Source organism: Tiliqua scincoides, chromosome 3 (assembly GCF_035046505.1).
Source record: "Tiliqua scincoides isolate rTilSci1 chromosome 3, rTilSci1.hap2, whole genome shotgun sequence".
NCBI classification, from domain to species: domain Eukaryota; kingdom Metazoa; phylum Chordata; class Lepidosauria; order Squamata; family Scincidae; genus Tiliqua; species Tiliqua scincoides.
The window spans coordinates 223141855-223164126 of record NC_089823.1 but is presented as its reverse complement, the minus strand read 5'-3'; the positions used below and the strand labels follow the sequence as shown (position 1 = coordinate 223164126).

Genomic DNA, 22272 nt, shown 5'->3' with positions numbered 1-22272 from the left:
AGCAATTCTCCACTCAGAGATGGGTCTTTTCCCTACTCTGCTTGGAGATGTCAGAGCCTAGACCTGGAAACTTCTGTATGTCAAACGTGTTCCACCATTGACCTATGGCTCCCACCCCCCTCAGTAAGCCACTACAAGTGTTTCAGAGGTGTTGCTGGTGATACATTGTGTGTATCACCAGCACACAATGTAAAAAGAGTTAATTGACTTTTGCTAAACTTCCTCTGCTAAATATCCATGAAATTGAGCTCAGGAATGATTGAAAAGTTCATGGGTGTTAGCAGTGATTTTCAAAAGGCCACATGCATTGATTTAAGCAAAAGAACAGGTATTAGATCATCAGAGTATATACACATTCTCTGAATATATGTGGGTGTTTGTCAAGTAGACACATAACACCGTTAGCAGGTGTTGGCCTCTATAAAAAAAATAATAATTGCACATGCCCTTACATTAAGAGGAGCTTCAGAATGAATTTCTGTTGAACTTAATAATTATTTCAGGCCTTATCTTTTATAAAACAAGGATCGGGAAAACTGGTGGTTCAATCTACTAAATGGGTATGGCATGATAATGATTTTTTTTTTTTAGAAAGATCCAAATGGAAATGACATGAAAAAAAGATACCAACAACCTTTACAGCAGAATTAATAAAGGCCTACAGAACAGAAAAGTAGCTTATGCAAATGGTTTATCATGTGGCATTGTGTTGCACTGAGAGCTCTAATTGTGTGGTGTGGGGAACTGAGAGCAGAATAACTCTCAAAATGTGAAGGGGAAAAAAATCCATGCTAGTAATCACAGCAAAATTCTTAAATTAATATTCCTCTCCTCGCGTACTGGCCTTTTTTAGTAGGCTAAGACTTTTGTAAAAAATAAAAAAGCACTTCAGAATCTTACTGATCGTAAACTAAAGCCCTAGCTAGGCATTTCAGGAGACGTTATCAGAAGTTCTTTATTATCTGGCTAAGAACGTTATTATAGAATTAAAGTTGGGAACACAAGCATAAAATGACAATACGTACTGCTGGGGGTAAGGAGCTGTTTTCACGAGAACACTTTCTTATGGCCCAGTCCTAAGGGATCTTTACCTGACTTATGCGGTGTAAACCCTTTCATGGTTGTTGCAAAGGCAACGGTGCCAAAAGACTGGCCACTGCAAGCAGTAAGTAGCCGGGTCTGTACAAAGATGGACTAGGGATGCCGACACCTCAGGTGAGTTCATGCAGGGGGTGGAGCGGGGAGGGAGTGGAATGGGAGTAGATGGAACTGGGGGAGGATGGGGCAGGGAGGAGGGCAGATAAGGCCTGGGAAGGGGGGCAGGTTTGGTGGCAGCAGTGCCCATTGAATTCTAACCCTCTTCTTGGGCCTGATCCACCTTCATGGGTCAACATGGACTTGCGCCAGCTGTAGAGTTGGTGCAGGCCTACGTTGATCCATGATAGCTGCTGTGGCTTACCCCAGGGCAAGGGGACAAATATTCCTTTACTCCAAGGAGGCCTCAACATGCTGAAACTCCTCCACGTGATATAGCAGAAGCCACCTTGGTGTCGCTGCATTGTCACTTGGGGAGTTACATAGGGTTGGGCTGTCTGAGTTTTACAGTTGCTCCTCAGCAATCAAGTGAATGATGTATGAAGGGATGTGTCTGTAACATTTAAAATCAACACTTCTGTTTTTGTACTGGGTTGGATCCAAAAACCATAAGCCACGGGGAAATGGCCACATGCACAGCAGCTTATGAAAGAGATTGTTCAGCTCTCTTGAAGGTACTTTTGGTTCTGTAGTAGTTTTCATGCTTCCACTTGGGCTTGCACAAATTTGGTTTCTTGAATCTGGTTTTGCTTTATTGCATAATGTTAGAGGCATGATACAGCCCTTTAAGGAGCAGAAGAGACCTTTTGTTCGTGGAAGGCTCCTTGGGATCCAACTCATTGTCTTCAGTTGAAATTAAGGACAGAACTAAGTGATATAAGAAACATGAGGATGCACCAAAGGCTACAGTTCCATGTCAATTTCTCTGTTTATAAAAAAGCATACAAGAAAACCAACTCTGGAGACCAATCACATTGGGACCAGCCAATGATGGCACCACCAGTGGAAGCGAATGATGGGAATCCTAGGCAAGAAAACACACAATGTTATAATCTTATCACACAACATGATAAATCTGCATTTTTCACAGTTTCCCCCTGTTTGCGCTTTTTCCTTGTATTTTTGGACAGTTGTTAATGCCCCAGCAGCTTCTGTGTCTGCCATCCAGGTGCTGAATCTATCTTGGTCTAATGCAGGGGTGTCAAACATAAGGCCATGGGGCCAAATGCACCTGCGGAAGCTCTTCATTCAGCCCTTGAGCTCTCCAAGTACCAACATCAGCTGCTCTCAGCTGTTGAGCTGTGCTGAGGTGTCACTGCTGAAAGGGAAGCCTTTGTGATAATTGGGCTCTCCCATATCTTGAAAATATGGTCAAGATTTACATAATGACTGTTCTGTCATTGTAGCTAATGAATTCCTAAGTGAGAGCTTATTTCTGGTCACAACCAGCTTAATGGCATCACTTCCTGCTTCATGACATCACTTCTGGCCCGCATCGGGCAACATGAATGCTATTCGGCCCACTGTATGAAATGAGTTTGACACTCATGGTATAAAGGGTGAGATGACCAGGTAGTTTCAACTGCTCTTATCAGGTAAAAAATGGTTGGCAACCTTCAGTCTCGAAAGACTATGGTAGAAGCCTACAGCACCCGGTATTCCTAAGAAGTCTCCCATCCAAGTACTAACCAGGCCTGACCCTGCTTAGCTTCTGAGATCAGATGAGATCAGGCAAGTGCAGGGTAACAGTTGCTGCTCTTATCAGGTAACCTGATTTCATTTGATATGAATATACAGTTGGACCTGGATATCTGTGGAGGATCCATTCCCAGACCCTCCGTGAATATCAGATCCCACTGATAAGCAAATTTGCTGATTGGGTCAAATTGGACCACTGGACTGGATGTGTTCTCTGGTCACATACAAAGGTATTCTGAGGTCTGGAGAAGCCATATGGGGTCTCCCTGGGCATTAGAAAGCCTCCCAGACACTATCAGGTAAACCTGCATTCTTCCCGGTCCTAATCTGCTGTCCTTTTCATCCCTCTCACCAGCTCATTCTGCCCGCCTTCCACCTTCTTCCCAACCCTGGCACACACTTAACTGTGCTGGCAGGCAATGACTTGGCTAGGATGGTGTGTACCGTACAGGCTCATTGGGTGATGCACACAGGGGGGTGACTCCACTACTCAACAAAATTTTTAAAATCTTGGTATTTTAGAATAATACCATCATGAAACAAACCATGTCGAAATATCTCTATTCTATCAAAAGTTACAGCCCAAAAAACCAGCGGGGGCAGGGTGATGGTACATTCACACACCCATTACCCGGGGTGTGGCCCTGCCCACTGTATGGGAGGAGGTCAGCCATAGGGGTGACACGCTGGCCTCCAGTATGGGTGATGCCACTGCTGGTGGGTGTCCAGTGTCCCCTGGCGCATGGAGTCAGCTGCTCGCCGCTAGGGTGGCATATGGTGGCATATGGCACCAGAAGGATTGGGCCATTAGTGTAGGGTAGACTTTTAAAAGTGATTTTCATGTCTCATTCAAGGCAAAGAATAAGCATCTCCCCCCTTTTTGGGGGGTAGTGGTGGTGGTTATATTTTTCTGGGCTGTCTGTTTTAAAATCAGTCAGTTGAACATTCAGCATTTGAGGTGAGCAGGAACTTGTATATTCTTCTCTTTCTAAAACTTTCTCTGCGGTAACGCCGATATTAATGTCAACAGAAATATCATGGAAACCTGACTGCTTGTGGTATTTTCAGGGGAAATACCAAACAGAGGAAGTATTCAAATATTACTTCTCTTGTAAATATCATCAGGATATTTGCAGCAAAGAGCAAAAGAGGATGCGTGGAACAGAAATGAAGAATGGAGGAGACGGGGAACCATCACCCAGCATGTGGCAGAAACAATATCCCCAAAACAAGGTTCCTTAAAACAATGTTCCATCGTTTACTGTGTGGAGTTTTGAAATATAAAATGACACAGGATAAAACTAGCAGGGATTCCACGTAGGAAGTAAACATTGCAAAGCAATGGTATGAAGAAAAGAAGCAAAACAGGATCGGAGTGATGGATTTAACATTTCAAAGGGCAAGACCACAATTCTATGCACACTTGCCTGGGAGCAAGTCCCACTGAATTCAATTTGACTTACTTTTGAGTAGACATATAAGTGATTGTGCTGCAAGAAGGTGACAAGCAAAAAGTTCTGGGTGGGCATAATTACGTGAGGATGACTCAACAGAGATTAGTAGTGCACTAATTTCTTCATTCAAATGTCCTTTTCAGTGAAATTAAAACACAGTGTACCTACTTCAAAATATAGGTCACTGACATATTCTAAATCAGAGATTCTCAAACTCCTCCAAGGGAGTTGGGAACCTTTTAAGTAGTGGTGGGACGGGAGTGGGGGAGTGGCCCTGATGGTGCCATGGCAATCGCAGCACTGCAGGGACCCAGGACAGTCAGTGACTGCAATTATGCAAACTAGAAGTGAGCTCTGATCAGATATTGGAGCTCAGGGCAGCCATGTGATATTTGCAGCGCCATTGGGGACCCATTCCTGGGCCACTCCTCTTAAGAGGGAATGGTCCATTTCTTGTTCCCCTAGTGAGTCGTGACCCACCGGTTTGGGAACTGCTGTTCTAACTGATGTCTACAAATACACAAAGTTAAGAGCCATTGCAGTATATTTCATTTAATTAAAAAGTGCTAAAATCACTTCACTTGAAACCAGGGCCTAGGAGATGGGGGTAAAGGGGGTAATTTGAACCCGGGCCCAGGGTCAAAAGGGGGGCCCAGGAGACAAAGGAGGGGGCCCAGAAATTTCCTGGGATCCGACATTTTCATATCTACTCAGACTTGTTGCCCATCCAGGATGTTGGGGACACTAAAATGACTGGAGATGCTGGGGACACTGCTGATGCCACATGGGTCGGTAGACCTAGGCTCCAAAGACTTCTCCATTTGTTCCTACCCTCCCCTCACCCTACTTCGCCCCTATTCTGCTCCACTGTCACCACCCCGCCCCATTTTGTTTCACCCCTCTGCCTTTGCAAAGGGACCCAAAAGAAACTTTGTACCCCCTGATAAAATTCCTCTCAGAGGCCCTGCTTGAAACACAAGTGTTCCTGTGCTTGTGTGAAACTCTCTCACCCCAAAGATGATCAGCTGCTACATGCGCACAAAGGAACAAGCATGCAGGGCTGCTCTTCTTCATTGAAATGAATGGGGTAACTGGCCCGCTCATGTACGACATAGCTCTGGATTGCAGCATTTGCAGGCAGAGGTATCAGACAGAGGAGTCGTTCATCTGCATATCTCCCAGCAAGCTTTGTCAGAGAGGAAGAGCTTGCCATGAATGTCTTGGGTGTCTAGCCAGCCCTCCTGCTCTTCACCAGTGACTAGCAGCTGGTCCTGAGGAACTAATTTCTTGAGAGAGCTCTTGTTTCCACAAAGGACTGAGGCATAATCAGAAGGCAAAGCAGAAAATGTGGAGTAAACTGGGAGTAATAGGATTGGGTCCAGTGCAATCAATATAGTTTGCGCCACCCAGTGCAGGAGCATCACCCCTAAGAGCGACCTTCTCTCATGCAGTGGGTGAGGCAATGCTCTGCGTGGCGGGCGTGCTAATGCACCATCGCCCCACCTTCACTGGGTTTTTTTTTTTGCTTATAACTTTTGACAGAATAGAGATATTTCAGCATAGTTTGTTTCATTGCATTCTGCCTGAAATTACATATCAAATGATATATATATAACATGATGGTAGTATTATTCAAAAATACTAAGACTTAAAAAATTTTGGCCAGTCGTGTCACCCCTCTGGGTGTGTGTCACCTGGTAAGGGCCGCACTCCTTAGCGATGTCACCGACTGGGCCGCTAATGCTGCATTCCATGAGGGTCCGATCATAATGAAGATCATTCAGGGTGGAAAAATAAATGGGTTGAACTGAAGGAGATCTCATCCAAAAAGAACAATGTGAGGAAAAAATTGAGACAACTAGCATGATTTAAATTAACTGGGAGAAGAGAATCTTCCATGTGATTCATAGTTAGATGATGTTCTAACTATGGTTAGACCATCATAGACCATATGATTAGACCATAGTCATGGTTAGACTATGGTTAGACCATAGTTAGATGATGGTCTAACCATGGTTAGACCATGGTTAGATGATGGTTGTGCGAATGTCAATTAAAGGAACAGACCAGCAGAGTTATTGAATAAGATTCTTTGAACAAATTAGCTCCTGTTATCGTTCTGATGTAAGGCACAATCCTAACCAGGTCTACCCAGAAGTAAGTCCTGTTCAATGGATTTTACTCCCAGGAAAATGAGGTTAGGATTTTAGCCTTAGTGCCTCAAAGACCAAATTTCCAATGGACCGACCCACTTGGTATTCCTGAACACACCTGGGCCCAGATGTGCAGAAATGGCCTTGGCTGGTTCTCTGTGGCTTTTGTTGAGTCCCAGTGGTCAAAATAAAGAGACTACAGATGAGGGGGGAATAAGCTCCTTCCCATCCCAGACACTGGGATTAGGTAGGGAGCAAATGGGCAGCCCAACCCTCTTCATGCAATGTATAGGTCTTCATATGTCACACCTGTTAAAATGGTGGGTAGTTTGGTACTGTGTTAATAATCACAAAAACAAAGAATAGACATCTAGAATATAGTAGGTGCAATAATTTTATTCCTATGCACACAAGGTTCTGTACTGCTAAAGTTAATGAAATGCTTTGCATCATCATTATGTTTCTTTTAGAAAAGTACAAGTCCATTAACATATTTTATCTCGCTTTGGGCTACTATTTCTAAGGTAAACAATGATTCACACTTCCTTGATTTGTTCCCTGGTCTCATGGGATATCATGCAAGATTCTGCAGCCATTACAAAAATCATATTTGTTCTGTGTTATGCAAATGTTTTGAAATGAACAGCCTTTGGAGATTCAAGGAAGGACGTTAAAGTTAAAGAAGAACAAGTTGGCTGTTAATTCTGATCTAGTTAAAGAAAAAAAACTTCATGTTTTCATCTTGTTTGATTTCAGGGATTGATGCAGAAGGAGAGATAATCAAGCAAATGCAAGATTTTTTAGTGAGGGATATATACTGTGAATTTATAGCACATCTATGGGCTAAACCAGGGGTCTCTAAACCCCGGCCCAGGGGCCAGTTGCGGCCCACGGTGAGCCTCTATCCGGCCCTCAGCCAGCCTCTGATCCCCTGAGAGCCTCTGACCCAGTTGACCAATCACAACCAGAGTTGTGCTTGTGGGGTGGGGGAATGGGGGTCCATTTAAGTGTGTGCTTTATTTCTTGGGCTGTGCTGGTGCTTGGAGAAATCCTGGACATTTGAGCCCATTCACTGCCCAATCCTAATGGGCAGCCCAATCCTGAGCTGCCCGGGGAGCCCCCGCTTGGCGGCACCACGAGGGCTGCAGCCGAATCCAGTGCCTCCCGCGCTATCACAGGAGGCACCTGCAGAGCAGGGGATGTTTGTCCACTTCCCCCGAGTAAGGGAGCCAGCCCTGCAATGCCTCGTAAAATGCCTAACATAAAGGCGCTCGTGTAAAGCACGCAGCCTCTATGAGCGCCGAGGATCCTGCGGAGCAGAGCTCCACGGTTCCTCCTCCTGCCCGCCCCAGGCACGCCTCTGGCACGCCCCCCTCCCAGCGTCATGCCGGCCTCCCCACCCCCTCCCCACATTATGTCGGACTCCACCTCCCCAGAATGCCCCTGTCCCTGCCCCGTTTGCCATTCCGCAGCCCATTCCGCAGCCCGGAAAAAAAACACCAGACACTTCCAGTTTTTGTCACAAAACTGGACATGGCTATTTTTCACTGTTTACAGCAGTTTGGAGGCTTGGGGATCCCTGCAGAAGGGTCCACAGTCTTCCTGCACCCCCTTCCCCCACCGAAGGCCATCCTGGCTCAGGTAGGTAAAAACAAACCCCTTTTGCTCCTGGCTGTGGCATGATTGTAGTGACGGTATCGCTGCTTTCACTCCTCCCCTGCAGTAACTTACAGCTCTTCCCAAACTCCCAGAGAGTTTGGGAACCACTGGTGTAGGCACTTTGAACACCTTTGCAAAATAAAGGTGTCTAAGAATCCATCAAATCCCTGCACTTACTTTCTGATTCTACTTTCCAAAGTACCACTATGGCACTCAAGTCAAATCCGCAGGTGTTGACTGTAGGCTCTCAGGGTTTGCATCAAATCCTATATATGGGACTTAAATTTCATATATTCCCACCTTATGGTCAGGTGGCTTGGACGGACTATTTGAAGAGAAAAGTCATTTTTCATTTTTATTAAAGAGGTGCTCATGTCCTGAGAAGGTATTTTATTGTATTGGCAACCTTCAGTCTCGAAAGACTATGGTATCGCGCTCTGAAAGGTGGTTCTGGCACAGCGTCTAGTGTGGCTGAAAAGGCCAATCCGAGAGTGACAATCCCTTCCACACCGGGAGCAAGTGCAGTCTGTCCCTGGTCTGTCTCCCTGGCTATGGGCCTTCCTTCTTTGCCTCTTAGCCTCAGACTGTTGGCAAAGTGTCTCTTCAAACTGGGAAAGGCCATGCTGCACAGCCTGCCTCCAAGCGGGCCGCTCAGAGGCCAGGGTTTCCCACTTGTTGAGGTCCATCCCTAAGGCCTTCAGATCCCTCTTGCAGATGTCCTTGTATCGCAGCTGTGGTCTACCTGTAGGGCGCTTTCCTTGCACGAGTTCTCCATAGAGGAGATCCTTCGGGATCCGGCCATCATCCATTCTCACGACATGACCAAGCCAACGCAGGCGTCTCTGTTTCAGCAGTGAATACATGCTAGGGATTCCAGCACGTTCCAGGACTGTGTTGTTTGGAACTTTGTCCTGCCAGGTGATGCCGAGGATGCGTCGGAGGCAGCGCATGTGGAAAGCGCTCAGTTTCCTCTCCTGTTGTGAGCGAAGAGTCCATGACTCGCTGCAGTACAGAAGTGTACTCAGGACGCAAGCTCTGTAGACCTGGATCTTGGTATGTTCCGTCAGCTTCTTGTTGGACCAGACTCTCTTTGTGAGTCTGGAAAACGTGGTAGCTGCTTTACCGATGCGCTTGTTTAGCTCAGTATCGAGAGAATGAGTGTCGGAGATCGTTGAGCCAAGGTACACAAAGTCATGGACAACCTCCAGTTCATGCTCAGAGATTGTAATGCAGGGAGGTGAGTTCACATCCTGAACCATGACCTGTGTTTTCTTCAGGCTGATTGTCAGTCCAAAATCTTGGCAGGCCTTGCTAAAACGATCCATGAGCTGCTGGAGATCTTTGACAGAGTGGCTAGTGACAGCTGCATCGTCGGCAAAGAGGAAGTCACGCAGACATTTCAGCTGGACTTTGGATTTTGCTCTCAGTCTGGAGAGGTTGAAGAGCTTTCCGTCTGATCTGGTCCGGAGATAGATGCCTTCTGTTGCAGTTCCAAAGGCCAGCAGGACAGCGAAGAAAATCCCAAACAAGGTTGGTGCAAGAACACAGCCCTGCTTCACTCCGCTTCGGATGTCAAAAGGGTCTGATGTGGAGCCATCGAAGACAACAGTGCCCTTCATGTCCTTGTGGAAAGATCTGATGATGCTGAGGAGCCTGGGTGGACATCCAATCTTGGGGAGAATCTTGAAGAGGCCGTCTCTGCTGACCAGGTCGAAAGCCTTTGTGAGATCTATGAAGGCTATAAAGAGTGGCTGTCGTTGTTCCCTGCATTTCTCCTGCAGTTGTCTAAGGGAGAATACCATATCAGTGGTGGACCTGTTGGCTCGGAATCCACACTGCGATTCTGGATAGACGCTCTCTGCAAGTACCTGGAGCCTCTTTAGTACAACTCGGGCAAACAGCTTTCCTACAATGCTAAGGAGAGAGATGCCGCGGTAGTTGTTGCAGTCACCCCTGTCACCTTTGTTCTTGTACAGCGTGATGATGTTTGCATCCCTCATGTCTTGAGGTACTCCACCTTCTCTCCAGCAGAGACAGAGGATTTCATGCAGCTCAGTGATGATGATCTCTTTGCAGCATTTTAGGACTTCAGCAGGGATGCTGTCTTTTCCAGGTGCCTTGCCAAAGGCAAGGGAGTCCAGGGCCACGTGAAGTTCTTCTAGGGTTGGTTCACTGTCAAGCTCTTCCAGCACAGGCAGGCACTCAATGTTGTTCAGTGCTTCTTCGGTGACTACATTTTCTCTGGAATATAGCTCAGAGTAGTGCTGCACCCAGCGTTCCATCTGCTGTGCCCGATCCTGGATGACCTTGCCTGTTGCAGACTTCAGAGGGGCAATTTTCTTCTGTGTTGGACCTAGGGCCTGCTTGATACCATCATACATCCCCTTGATGTTGCCCGTGTCAGCTGCTATCTGTATCTCGGAACAGAGCTGGAGCCAGTAGTCGTTAGCACATCTCCTGGCAGTCTGTTGGACTTTGCTGCGAGCAGTTCGGAGGACCTGCAGGTTGCGCTCACTGGGACAGGCCTTGTATGCTGCTTGAGCTCTCCTCTTTTCCTCAATGACTGGTGTCAACTCCTCAGAGTGGGCTTCAAACCAGTCTGCCGCCTTGTTGGTCTTCTTGCAGAATATGGACAAGGCGGTGTTGTAAACGGTATTCTTGAAATGTTCCCATCTGTTGGATGCGTTTGCGTCGGCCGGGCCTGGAAGAGATTCCTCAAGCGCTTGTGCAAATTCCTCCACTTTTCTCTGATCCCGGGTCTTGCTGGTATCAATGCGAGGTCTTCCTTCCTTTTTCGTGTGATACAGTCGCTTTGTTTGCAGTTTCACTCTGCTGCACACCAGGGAGTGGTCAGTGTCGCAGGCAGCACCATGATAACTGCGTGTGATCTTGATGTTGGGAAGGCTGGAGCGTCTGGTGAGGATCAGGTCGAGCTGGTGCCAGTGCTTTGATCTTGGATTATACCTGAGAAGGTATAAGTGGATATTAATAATCAACTGTCATTCAAATTAAAGTTCCCACCACTTAGATTGATTGCATGTCTTCTAATCCTAAAGATCAACTGGCGATAACAAATGCTGTAGCATATTAAGCTTGCTGCGCATTAACCCAGTGATTAGTACTGAATTGACGTTTCTCACAGAGGTACCAAATCCATGAAATGAGAAGGTCTATTCATAATGATGTTTGGCAAGCAGCAAGTGACATTTCCACAAATATTTACATGAAGGGATGCCAGGTAATTATTATAAATTTGTGGATACAAACCCATAGTTATTCATTTCATTACAGCTAATTCCTGTTGAGCTTACAAAATGCTGCTTTGATGTCCACCCAAAATTGATTTGGAGATGCATGGCCCAATAAGGATGACAAAAGGAAAACCAAAGAAGCGTTATGTGATAATTCACATGGAAATTAGGTTTATTGAGGAGAAAAAGGCTCTGCCTGTGTCTGAACATTCTCTCCTTTTGTATTTCTTCGCCTGTGGTCTCTCTGGAACAGACTTGCCTTTAGAGCAGGCACCTACCTTAGTCATTCCCCCCCCCCCCCCACGCATATCGGCACCTTGGCTCCAACCATAGATTTGGCAGCCAGAAAGGGTGTCAAGGCAGCCAACCCTTGGCAGGCCAGAAAGGGTGTCAAGGCAGCCAAATTACCCAACTCATCCCAAGCTGGAAAGCCTTTAGGGTGAACTTTGCCATTCAGGCCTTAAGGGTTGCCAGTCAGCATCCCTGAACAAGATGGCCTCTGGAGTTCCCCTCTTGCATACCTTAGGATGCACAGCAGGTTCCTACTCCTACTCCCATTTCCTCACTATACCTGCCAGAAGTGACCATATTGGCTGAGGTAACAGGGAACGGTTTGAGGTAAGCAAAAATCCAAAGGCCAATCAGGTGAAAGGCAAAAAATTCCTACCTGGCCCCCTGAAAGTGACCAGTCAGACTATCCCTCGGGTGGATGGGATGGATGCAGTCTTATCAGAGCTCCAAATGGTGAGCTTGAAGGAGCTACCCAAAAAATGCTGAGGAAGGCAGCAGTGGCATTGCCACCATTTACAGCAATGCCCCCCAAATAGCATGCCACCATCTGACCATGGAACTGCATTGCACTGCTATAAAGGGTGGCACAGCTCTATCTGAGAATATGTTGTTAACATACTTGGGTTTCTCTTCCCCAAAGATCTGCTGAAAGTATTTTTCTGAGCATTTGTTAAAGCAAAAGAACATAACACCCTCATAAGCCATGCTTACCAAAAGTCAAAGTCACATGAGTTGCACATTAATAGAAAATAATAATTGCAATAAAGTGCACCATTTTAACAGGATTTTCTTATCAACGGCTTTCCAGATGCCGGGACTGTCATTTAGGCCATGCCAATGACTGGTATCTTGCCAATCTAATAGAAGTTCGTTCCACTTGTCACACTTTCAGTTTCCCAGCTGGCCTCAATATTAAAGGATATATTAGAATTATCAAGCTCATCTTTTAAGATGTGCCTTAGCTTACTCTTAAGCCTGTTTTGTTCCAGTGCTGCATTATTAAGGGGAAACAAATGCAATGAAATACCACAGAGATAAAAAGAATATGATTATCTTTGAATGACATCTGATGTTTTGCTTGCCGTACAAATAAATTTGGGATGCTTTCATGAAGGTAAATACTGAAGGACAGACTTAAATGAGCAACAGAAATGTCCACCACATTCTGTTTTGCTTGCTAAGTACTGCAAAAACCTATGGTGAAGTTACAGTAGATCTGTCATTTCTCAGAATAGGCCATTCTGGTAACTCGTGGTGCCATGGGACACATCCTGAGCAGACCCCATGGAAAATATTCTAGGGTGTACAGTTACTTCAGGTGTTTAAAAAGTCCCCTACCCTCAGGTAACATCTTCTACATATATCAAGACATCATTGATCACAACACAATCCACACCACACTTGTACCACAATCGGAAGACAGAAAATAATCTACGTGCATTGTAGACAGCTCAAGAGAGTGAGTCAATCTAGGTCAAATCACTCATATCCTTAATATACAGTTGTTAAGGAACTGAGCATAAAGCATATTTTTGCAGATGAGATACAATGAGGCTCAAACAATCCTGAGTGAATTTACTATCAGTGAATTTATGACCAAGAATTCAAAATGCATGCATAGATAGTCTAAGGAAGTGAGCCCCGTCATGGATTATATGCAAGTGCATTTTATATAGTATGGGAATGAAGCATCTAAAATATGTACCTGTTTTACAGCTTGGGTAAAGTACTGAGGACTTCAGAAGGACAACTGGTAGTTCCATACCAGATAACTGTAAAGAGAAGCAGTGCAGATGACACATGAAAATGAGCCTAGCAAAACAGGTAATATTATGCATATACATTAGATGTAGTTAAGAAATTAAGCAAGTAGAACAGGCACAGATACTCACTCTCTCTCTCTCTCTCTCTCTCTCTCTCTCTCTCTCTCTCTCTCTCTCTCTCTACACAGGAAATGCACTCACAGCATAATCCTATTCATGTTTACTCAGAATGAGTTCCATTTATTTCAATGGAACCTACTCCCAGGTAAGTATGCATAGGATTGCAGCCTCAGGAAATGATGCATGTAGGAAAGTCTGTCCCATTCACAGTCCTCTGCATTTTTACTGCAAAGGAAATCCCACTGTGTTCAACAGGATTGTGAGGCTCGTGAAACATTTGCTGCATTAATGCAGACCAGACTAAAACGATCACTATGTTTTCTTGAAGGGTGGATAAATGCTTCTTTTGCTTAGGAACAAACCGGAACATTCAGTGAAACCAAAGTTGCAAAGGATGAGAAATGTCCCATTTAATTGCAATAATGTGGCTACATAAAATCCAATTATCTAATAAAAGGCTGAGTGAATGAAAGTCCCGGCCTGTGTTAGAACAACATTTAGCGATGAAGATATAAAAGTAAGATGTTCCTTGCCACTCTGATTGGATGTGGTTGTTATATTCTGCCAGAAGATGACATGTCTCTCTTCTGCAGCAAATTCAGGACTAAATTCTGGAAGAAGCAAGAAGTCCCCTGAAATGTAGGAAACATCTGGTTTAGGTCTTTGACCATCCATGTGCAATTTTCTTCAGGGTTTTGAAAAAAGATATTTGTTCAAATTTATGGAAAATGAGGAAGAATGGCACTGTTCATGTTACAGTTCAATGTGTAAAATGCAATGATTTCTCTTTCTTTTGCAGATTTTCGAAGAATCTGGAGCAGTGGTTCTCATAAGAACATAAGAACATAAGAACATAAGAACATAAGAACAGCCCCACTGGATCAGGCCATAGGCCCATCTAGTCCAGCTTCCTGTATCTCACAGCGGCCCACCAAATGCCCCAGGGAGCACACCAGGTAACAAGAGACCTCATCCTGGTGCTCTCCCCTACATCTGGCATTCTGACTTAACCCATTCCTAAAATCAGGAGGTTGCGCATACACATCATCGCTTGTACCCCATAATGGATTTTTCCTCCAGAAACTCGTCCAATCCCCTTTTAAAGGCGTCTAGGCTAGATGCCAGCACCACATCCTGTGGCAAGGAGTTCCACAGACCGACCACGCGCTGAGTAAAGAAATATTTTCTTTTGTCTGTCCTAACCCTCCCAACACTCAATTTTAGTGGATGTCCCCTGGTTCTGATATTATGTGAGAGTGTAAAGAGCATCTCCCTATCCACTCTGTCCATCCCCTGCATAATTTTGTATGTCTCAATCATGTCCCCCCTCAAGCGTCGCTTTTCTAGGCTGAAGAGGCCCAAACGCCGTAGCCTTTCCTCATAAGGAAGGTGCCCCAGCTCCGTAATCATCTTAGTCGCTCTCTTTTGCACCTTTTCCATTTCCACTATGTCTTTTTTGAGATGCGGCGACCAGAACTGGACACAATACTCCAGGTGTGGCCTTACCATAGATTTGTACAATGGCATTATAATACTAACCGTTTTGTTCTCAATACCCTTCCTAATGATCCCAAGCATAGAATTGGCCTTCTTCACTGCCACCGCACATTGGGTCGACACTTTCATCGACCTGTCCACCACCACCCCAAGATCTCTCTCCTGATCTGTCACAGACAGCTCAGAACCCATAAGCCTATATCTAAAGTTTTGATTTTTTGCCCCAATGTGCATGACTTTACACTTACTGACATTGAAGCGCATCTGCCATTTTGCTGCCCATTCTGCCAGTCTGGAGAGATCCTTCTGGAGCTCCTCACAATCACTTCTGGTCTTTACCACTCGGAAAAGTTTGGTGTCATCTGCAAACTTAGCCACTTCACTGCTCAACCCTGTCTCCAGGTCATTTATGAAGAGGTTGAAAAGCACCGGTCCCAGGACAGATCCTTGGGGCACACCGCTTTTCACCTCTCTCCATTGTGAAAATTGCCCATTGACACCCACTCTCTGCTTCCTGGCCTCCAACCAGTTCTCAATCCACGAGAGGACCTGTCCTCTAATTCCCTGACTGTGGAGTTTTTTCAGTAGCCTTTGGTGAGGGACCGTGTCAAACGCCTTCTGAAAGTCCAGATATATAATGTCCACGGGTTCTCCCGCATCCACTTGCCTGTTGACCTTTTCAAAGAATTCTATAAGGTTTGGGAGGCAAGACTTACCCTTACAGAAGCCATGCTGACTCTCCCTCAGCAAGGCCTGTTCGTCTATGTGTTTTGAGATCCTATCTTTGATGAGGCATTCCACCATCTTACCCGGTATAGATGTTAGGCTGACCGGCCTATAGTTTCCCGGGTCCCCCCTCTTTCCCTTTTTAAAAATAGGCGTGACATTTGCTATCCTCCAATCTTCTGGTACCGTGGCCGTTTTGAGGGACAAGTTGCATACCTTAGTCAAGAGATCTGCAACTTCATTCTTCAATTCCTTAATAACCCTTGGGTGCATGCCATCAGGGCCCGGTGACTTATTGATCTTTAATTTATCAATGAGGTCTGAAACATCTTCTCTTTTAACCTCTATCTGACTTAACTCCTCGGTCAGGAGGGGCCGTTCGGGCAGCGGTATCTGCCCGAGGTCTTCTGCCGTGAAGACAGATGCAAAGAACTCATTTAATTTCTCTGCCATCTCTAAGTCTCCTTTTATCTCCCCTTTCCCTCCCTCACCATCCAGAGGGCCAACCGCTTCTCTGGCAGGTTTCCTGCTTCTAACATATTTGAAGAAGCTTTTATTATTCCCCTTAATGTTGCTGGCCATGCGTTCCTCATAGTCTCGCTTGGCCTCCCGTATCACCTTCTTACATTTCTTTTGCCACAGTTTATGTTCCTTTTTATTCTCTTCATTAGGGCAAGACTTCCATTTACGGAAGGAAGCTTCCTTGCCCTTCACAGCCTCTCTAACTTGGCTGGTTAGCCATGTGGGCACCCTCCTGGATTTAGTGGAACCCTTCTTTCTTTGCGGTATACACCTCTGCTGGGCCTCTATTACTGTTGTTTTAAGCAGCCTCCATGCACTCTGGAGAGACTGGACTCTTTTTACCCTCCCTTTCAACCTCCTTCTAACCAGCCTCCTCATTTGAGGGAAGTCCGCCCGTCGGAAGTCAAGGGTTTTTGTTAGAGATTTGCCTGGTATTCTTCCCCCAACGTGCACGTCAAAACGGATCGCAGCATGATCACTGTTCCCCAATGGCTCAGTAACGTTTACATCTCTAACCAGGTCCTGCGTACCGCACAAAATTAAATCCAGAGTCACCTGTCCTCTGGTGGGCTCCGTGACTAGCTGATCTAAGCCACAGTCATTTAGCACGTCAAGAAATCCGGTTTCCTTATCGTGACCAGAACACAAATTGACCCAGTCAATATGAGGATAATTGAAGTCCCCCATGATTACAACCCTGTCCTTCCTTGTCACCTCCCTGATCTGTTTCCTCATTTCAAGGTCCCCATCAGATTTCTGGTCTGGAGGACGATAGCACACCCCCAGTATTACATCACTCCTCAAGCCTGGTAATTTAACCCACAGAGATTCTACGGTGGAGTCGGACCCACCTTCAATCTCTACTTTGCTGGATTCTATCCCTTCCTTAACATAAAGGGCCACCCCACCTCCAACACGCCCCTGCCTGTCCCTCCTGTAGAGTTTATAGCCTGGGATTGCGGTATCCCACTGATTCTCCGCATTCCACCAGGTTTCCGTTATGCCCACTATGTCAATATTTTCCCTTGTCACCAGACATTCCAGTTCTCCCACCTTTGCTCGTAGACTTCGGGCATTCGCATAAAAGCATTTATACACAGAATGCCCCAGGACGGGCTGCTTATTCGCTCCTTTGTCCCCGCATCCTCTCATTGTGCCAAACTGTCTATCACATCCCATCTCCCTACCTTTCCCAATTTCTTCTCCTACCCTGCCTTTGTCTTGTTGTTCTCTAACCTCCCCATCCTCATCCCATAGGGATGAGGAGTCCCGAACCGGATGCCCCTCGGCTCCTGTCGGCCTTCCCCCAGGGATCAGTTTAAAAGCTGCTCTGCCACCTTTTTAATGTTATGCGCCAGCAGTCTGGTTCCGTTCTGGTTCAAATGGAGCCCGTCCCTCTTGTACAGGCCCCGCTTGTCCCAAAACGTTCCCCAGTGCCTAACGAATCTAAACCCCTCCTCCCTACACCACCGTCTCATCCACGCATTGAGACCCCTGATCTCCGCCTGCCTAGCTGGCCCTGCGCGTGGAACAGGTAGCACTTCAGAGAACGCTACCTTTGAGGTCCTGGCTTTCAGCTTCCTGCCTAAAAGCCTAAATTTGGCCTCCAGGACCTCCCAGCTACACTTGCCCACGTCGTTGGTGCCGACATGCACCACAGCCGCTACCTCTCCCCCAGCACTGTCTACTAGCCTGTCTAGACGAGAAGTGATGTCCGCAACCTTCGCACCAGGCAGGCAAGTCACCATGCGGTCCTCACATCCGTCGCAAACCCCCCTCTCTATGTTTCTAATAATCGAATCCCCCACTACAAGAAGCCCCCGACCCCCCTCCCGCTGAGGAGTATCCCGAGTGCGCTCGGATACGGGCCCATCCCCTGGAGAAGGGATCCCCCCTAGGGGATTGTTTCCCTCCTCTCCAGGATGACGTCCTCCAGTCCCGAGACTTCCCACCCGGGCAGCCGAGGAGCTGCACGCCTGAGGTTGGGACGAAGCCTGATCGTCCCCAGAAGTCTCCCCACGGTCCTCCTCTGGCTGCCTGCGCTTCTCCAGGTCGCCACCAAGGCTTCAAGGGAGCGGACGCGTTCCCTGAGAGCCTGGAGCTCCCTGCACCGAGGACACACCCATGACTTATGCCCCAGAGGCATATAATCATACATGTGGCACTCGATGCAGAACACTGGATAGCCCCCACCCTGCTGCTGGCTGTCTGACTGCATAGCTTTTTTGTTGTTGTTGTTGTTTTATTTAGGGGTCCTTTTAAAAACCGTACACTGGATAGCAGCCCTTTTCTCAAGGTAAGAGGAAGGGCAGTGTATGGGGCCCTGGCCTCCTCGCCCTGCTGCTGAACTCGCCCAGATGCTAAACTCTTGTGCCTTACCTGGCACTTAGTTCCCAGAGGCCACACGCGTCTGCAGAGAGCCTCACGCGATGGCCTGCCTAGCTTTATACTCCTGGCTGGCTCCTCCCCCCTCCTTCCTTCCTGATTGAAAGGGGGCTGGCCTTCCCAGGTGAGTTTACAAAAGCTCAGGAAGGCAAATGGCTGCTGATGGGCGTGACCTACTCTGCAGGCTCCTGAATGGACTGCTTGGATTAGCCTAATGGGGCTCTTAATGGGTTGGGAATTGGCCCTTCCTAGGTCCTTTCCCTCCTAGTTCTGTTCTCTTAGGCTGGACTGTTTTTGTAACCTCAAGCTAGTTTTTATTTGGGTTTGTTTAATTATTTATTGCTCTCTAGATCCTGTGTCCCAATTTACTGACCTGTTTAGGTTATGTTCTAACTTAGATTAGGTTTAACCTGGGTTAAGTATAGGTTTAATATAAACAAGTAGAAAACCTGCTTTTCACTTTATCCTCCTCCCTTCCTTCGATTAAGTGCTACCTTAGGTGCAGCTAACTTTCAATTTTGATTTAAATGCCTGACCCTTGGGCACTTACTCACGAGTAGGACGCTGCTCTTACTCACGAGTAGGACTCTGCTCCTGCTCAGAGTAGCCCTATGTACCTCCCTTAGGTGCTAACTTTCAATTTTGATTTAAGGTTGCTTTAAAGGTAAGGTTAAGGTTAGAAGACAGGGAGTTAGAAAGACAAAGCGTTAGAATGAGTACACTTACCTCCTCCTCCTGCTCCTCCTCCTCTCCTTCTCCAAAAACTCAGAGGTCTCCTTGCCTTCTCCTCGCCCAGATGCTAAACTCTTGTGCCTTACCCGGCACTTAGTTCCCAGAGGCACTTGGTTCCCAGAGGCCACACGCGTCTGCGGTTCTCAAACCACAGGACCCACTTTTTAGAATGAGAATCTGTCAGGACCTACCCGGAAGTGATGTCATGACCAGAAGTGACATCATCAAATAGGAAAATTTTTAACAATCCTAGGCTGCAATCTTACCCACACTTACCCAAGAGTAAGTCCCATTTACTATCTTTGTTAAAAGCATATACAGAGTAGCCTGCTAAAAATGTTACAAATCTGTAACATTTCTCCCAGTGCAGTCACATGACAAGGTAGCATCAAGTCTAATATATTAAAAATAAAATATTGAAATGGATAAGGACCCACCTGAAATCGACTCGCGACCCACCTAGTGGGTCCTAACCCTCAGTTGGAGAAACACTGATCTGGAGTATCTCTGGGCAAGAACTGGCATGCCAGAGGACAAGAAAGAAGGATTCAGGGAGAGAATGGAAAAATGGTGCCAATCTGGTTCAACTGCCCAATCATATTCACTGCTGGATTACAGGATTTAGGGCCACCTGATCCCCACCCTGATCTGGCCCCTGAAGGCCCCCTCCAATCTACCCATTCATCCCTGCTTCTTCTGATCTTGAAATGCTCCCCCACCATCAGCATTAGAAGGGAAAACCAGGTAGGGAATATCTAGTTTGTGCTGCCCTGTATACACAGCTACAGCCCAATTCAGCATAACTCTCCATGTAGACAGCAACTGTTACCCTGCACATGCCTGATCTTGTCTGATCTTGGAAGCTAAGCAGGGTCAGGCCTGGTTAGTACTTGGATGGGAGATCGCCTGTACCGGGTGGCTTGTACCATAGTCTTTCGAGACTGAAGGTTGCCAACCAACCCCATGTGGTGATTTGTTCCTTTGCCCTGCAGAAAGCCCCTGCTAGTTCTATGGGTTGACTCAGACCTGTGATCGCTGGCACAGATCTGTGCGGACCCATGAAAGCAGATCAGGCCCAAAAGGGGGTTTGGGTTTGGTGGACACCACTGCTACCAAACCTGTCCCCTTCCCAGTCCTGATCTGCCCTCCTCCCTGCCCTTATCATTGTCCCATTCTGCCCATGGGTAGTTACCGGCGCTGCAAGGTGTCAAGAGTCTGAGTGCGCTCCAGCATGTCACCATTTGCAACAGTTAGATTGGTGTGGGCGGGGGGGGGGGGAGAAAGAGAGTATGGGAGAAAGAGAGAGAGGAAATGACATGATCTCTAATCCTCAATGTCCATCACCACCACAGTCTCCCAGCAGCCTGTCTCTATCCCCAGGTAGAAATTCAATTGGGTAGATTTTTTTTTTCCTTGGGATGTGTATAATTTTCAGTGTTCTGCAATCATATCTTGGATTGCTGACAAAGGGGAGACAGAAACATGGGCTGATGATACACTCGGAGAATGTAATGAACTTGAACTGCAGTGTATGTTTCTGCGTTCATCTCCGAAAATTTCTTTCCTTGTCTGTTTATACTGCATTAATGTGCCTGAGGAATACAACAGGTGTTGTAGCAGGCTTTCAAACCAGCTACAGCACCGAACGCCTGTCCCTTAGCTGAGGTTTTTCTTTCTGCACAGATGCAAAGGTGTTGTAGAAACCAAGAATCCCCTGCTGTATTGCCAGGCAGGCTGCCAGGCCCGGACCACAAAAACAGGTAGGCACCTAATTGAGCTGGGAGTGATAAAAACCTTCTATTGTGCATGCAATTCAAGATGGTGTTTTGTGTACCTTTTTTTTTTTCCAGGCAATTGCATTTGTTTCCCCCCACCTTTTCTGAAGCTAATTAGTGAAATGTCAATCACTGAACACCTTGCAAAGAACCAATACATCCAAGGCACATAGAAAGAAAAGCTCATGTGCTCTGCCCTGAAAAAGACAAGTTCTCCATCTTTCACTTAGAGGACAGAGGAGTGCAAGGTGCAGAGTCAACTTTAGGGGTTGGCATCATTGGCCCTGGGTCCTCAGAAGGCTCCATCACTTATCACTCAGACCACAAATGCAATAAAAGCAAAAGCAGAAAAAAATACCAACAAACAGCAAGTGCCGTCTCTGTAAGAAGCAGAAGAGTGGACCACCTAATTAGTTGCTGTAAAAAGATCACACAGAAAGACTGCAAACAAAGGCGTGACAAGATAGCAACAAGGATACACTAAAACATCTGTAAAAAATACAAGGTACCTACAGCCAAAAACTGGTGGGACCACAAAATGGAAAAAGCCCTTGAAAATGAAGATGCCAAAATATTATGGGATTTCCAACTACAGACAGACAAACACCTATCGCACAATACTCCAGACATAACTGTAGTCGAGAAGAAAGAAAAACAAGTTAAAATCATCGATATAGCAATAGCAGGGGATAGCATTGTGGAAGAAAAAGAGCCGGGGGAAAAACAACAAAATATAAAGGTTTACAAATAGAAGTTGAAAGATTGTGGCAGAAGACCAAAGTGATCCCAGTGGTGTTGGCATCCTAGGTGCTATACCAAAACACCTTGAAAAGCACCTGAACAGCATAGGGGCCAGAGAAATTACCATCAATCACCTGCAAAAAACTGCATTACTGGGAACAGCTGAGGTCTTGCTACATTATCTATAACAGCGGAAATAGGGTAAAAGTCAGGCATCCTAGGTTCTTGGGATGAACTCGATCTCTGAATAAAACAAATCAGTCAACAGCATCTACCTGACTGTGTGAAAATATCATCATCATCATCATAAGGCACTTTTGCGCCATTTTCCGGGGAGCTAGGCCGGCGCGCAGACGTGCTGACATTCCTGCATCAGCGCAGGTCCTGAAGGAAGGGTGAGTTGCGTCGGC

At 46.4% G+C, this 22272-nt stretch overlaps 1 pseudogene; it reads right to left on the bottom strand.

Moving 5' to 3' along the window:
* Positions 1 to 2735: 2735 nt before the first annotated feature.
* On the bottom strand, positions 2736 to 2852 carry LOC136646611 (5S ribosomal RNA; annotated as a pseudogene).
* Positions 2853 to 22272: the final 19420 nt, after the last annotated feature.